General features: G+C 54.2%; 1 protein-coding gene across 2 annotated transcripts in view; it reads left to right on the plus strand.

Annotated features, from left to right (window-relative positions):
• Positions 1-2,260: 2,260 nt before the first annotated feature.
• The window catches only part of GSDME (gasdermin E), a 76,360-nt gene continuing 75,875 nt past the window's right edge, over positions 2,261-2,745 (plus strand). Inside the window, exon 1 of one of the 2 annotated variants that reach the window (XM_040644186.1) lies at positions 2,261-2,296. The gene's annotated coding sequence lies outside the window, so the exon portion shown is untranslated. The remainder of the gene's footprint in view (positions 2,297-2,745) is intronic. The other variant, XM_040644185.1, reaches the window with a different exon arrangement.

The raw sequence follows: 2,745 nt of genomic DNA on the forward strand, positions 1-2,745 counted from the left end.
CTTTTAATCTCATGACAACACTGTAAGTAATTTTTTAAATAGGAAGTTGAAAATTTGCCTAAGGTCACTCAGTTGGTAAGTGGCAGGCTGGATTCGACCCAAATTTGTCTGGTCCAAAGCCTGTGTGTGTTCTTTCTCTTCCACAGTGGCCAGTCATCTGAAAGAGTCCAGGTCTCTCCAAAAGCGACTCCCAAAGAACCAGAAGTAGTTACGGCAGCCATGCAGAGCTGGTTCGTTAATATGTTCATTGATAGCATGTACCCCATTAATGAATTCATCACTATAAAAGTATATCAAATCAATGCGTTGTATACCTTAAATATATACAACGTTAAATGTCACTTATATCTCAATTAAAAAAAGAAACTCAGATGGTGTCAGACGATCTGTTTAAATCTTGGCTGTTTCGTCCCAGCGAGGTAAGCTTCCTGGCTCATGCCTCAGTGTACTCATTTGTAACTTGGATTCCCAATCAGTTGCTGTGAGGATTAAATGAGTCAATCAATGCGTGTAATGAACTCAGAACCATGCTTTGTGATAGTAACTAGAGAGTGCTATATAAATAGTAGCAGCTCATATTATTACCATCCTTCGCAGGCATTTAACTGAAAGGCAGTGGATGGGACAAAAGGAGGGAAATAATTTGAAGCCCCTAAGGAACCGTTGCAACAGAAAGCTCATGGACGCTCCGTTAGAAGTAATAACCTACCTAGACTGTGCTGCGCTTGTCGCTGGGGACTTTGTGAACATGCTGTTTATAAGGATGTTCTTAAGGTTAAGGACCTAACAAGCCAGAGTCATCACTCTACAATTTTATGAACACAGAGTAGCAACAGCATGGATGAAAAGTCTCTTTGAAAAGCCAGCAGTGATTCTTGTTGTCTTCCAATACCTGTTAGTTTGGTAAGACAGGACCACCTCTCTCAACCACTTCTATTCTCTCACTCATCCAACAACCATTCATGGTGCAGCTACGTTATGCCGGGTGCAGCTACGTTATGCCGGGCACTGCACAGATGAGTAAGACCCCACAGTCTAGTTGGAAAAGCAAACAAGAGGATGCGTTAATTAAACAATTATTTACAATCTATCATGCAGCAGGTACTATGCCAGGTGCTGGGTATAGTGAACAAAACAGACAAAAGTCCCTCCCCGCATGAAACTGACATTCTAAGGGAAAGTTCATACATGAAATAAGCATGATGTGTACAGTCTCTCAGATGGTGGTCAGTGCAAAGGAGAAAAGTAAAGCAGGAGAGGAACGAGGGAGTGTTCCTGCAAGACTGATGGACTGGCTGTATTTTTAATGTGAGTAGTCAGGAGGGCTTTCCTGAGACAAATACAAGAGTGGGGTAACTGCGAGGGATAGGCTTAGAACCTATGGGGACCCCTGGGAAAGCCCTGCCTCTTTCCCAGCCCTGTGGAAGGCAGCAACAAAACTCAACACTCTTGAAGGCAAGTTCTCCAAGGACAGACATTTTATTTTTTCTTTCATTGTTCTCAGCCTAGCAGAGTACTGCTCAGAACAGATGATCCGTAAATACTGACTGAAGGGGTATAGTGTTTAAATCAGTCAGTCAACAAGCAATTGTTGAGCATCAGCTGCGCTCAGGTTCACTCATTAACTAAGCACCTGGTGAGGGATGCTGGGCGCTGCCCTCGAGGAGCTTGGAATATCGTTGCATGAATTATGAATACTGTCAGGACTAGTGTGAGCACAGTCACGCCACAAATCCGGACACTCCCAGGCCCGGGCATCAGGGGCTCCCACAGGTTAGAGCAGCCTCAGACTTGCCCGGTGGAAGGGCGAAGCTCCGGTGCCAGGCGGCACCCGATTCTTGTTGACGGCCCCGCAGGCTTCGCACCCCACGGTACTGAGGGCGGGAGAGGAGGCCTCGGGGAGGGAGGGCCGAGCATATCGCCGGCATATCCCCGTGCGCCCCAGTCCTTGGATCCCGAAAAGAGTGCGGGCCTTTGGCGGAAGCCGAGCCCCGGGGTGTCAGCGACCCTCGTGGGCGGAGTCACCCGAAGAGAGGGAGCCCGCCGGCTCTGGGCCCTCGGGCGGGTCTCGGGATGCTGGTCGCACCCGCCCCGCCTCGGCAGCGCTCGGCCCGGCGCACCCGGTCCTGTCCCGCCGGAGAGCCGCGGCGCAGGGCGCGGCCGCTGAGCAAAGGTCCCGCCGGCCCGCCCCCTCCCGCCGAGCCCCCGCCCCCGGCCCGCCCCGCGAGCTCATCTGCCCGGGCCGGCGCGGGACGCTGAGTGCGCTGCTGCAGGGACACGGCGGCGGCGCGGGCAGGTGAGTGCGGCGTCGCGGGCTCCGCTGCGGCTCCGGCTCTCGCCTGGGCGGGCGGCCAGCCCCGTGGAGCAGAGTCCGCGGCTTTTCTCTCTCCGGGACGCCCCTTCCCGCCGTTCCCCCCTAAGGGAGACGAGTCGGTCTGCTGCGCCGACCCCTCTCCGGCCCCTTTCCCCCTACCCCTTCCGCAGCCCCTCTTCCCCGCGGCCACTTCCTTCCGCGGCTGTTGCGAGGACCGCCGGTACCTTCTGTCTCCCCGCGTTCACCGCCCCTCCCCACTCCTTCATTCTTTGTCCTCCCGTTCCCCGGGGTGTGCAAAGGCTCTCCCGGCTTGCGGGCGTGCGTGCGGGCAGGAAAGGCCGGAGCCCACAGGAGTTGAGTTTCTGGGCTGGAACGGTTCCCTCAGTCGCCTGAAATTGGGCCCCAAGCCTGCGGAGAAGGCCAAGCCCCCC

Source organism: Ursus maritimus, unplaced genomic scaffold, assembly GCF_017311325.1.
Source record: "Ursus maritimus isolate PB19 unplaced genomic scaffold, ASM1731132v1 scaffold_3, whole genome shotgun sequence".
Classification (NCBI taxonomy): Eukaryota; Metazoa; Chordata; class Mammalia; order Carnivora; family Ursidae; genus Ursus; species Ursus maritimus.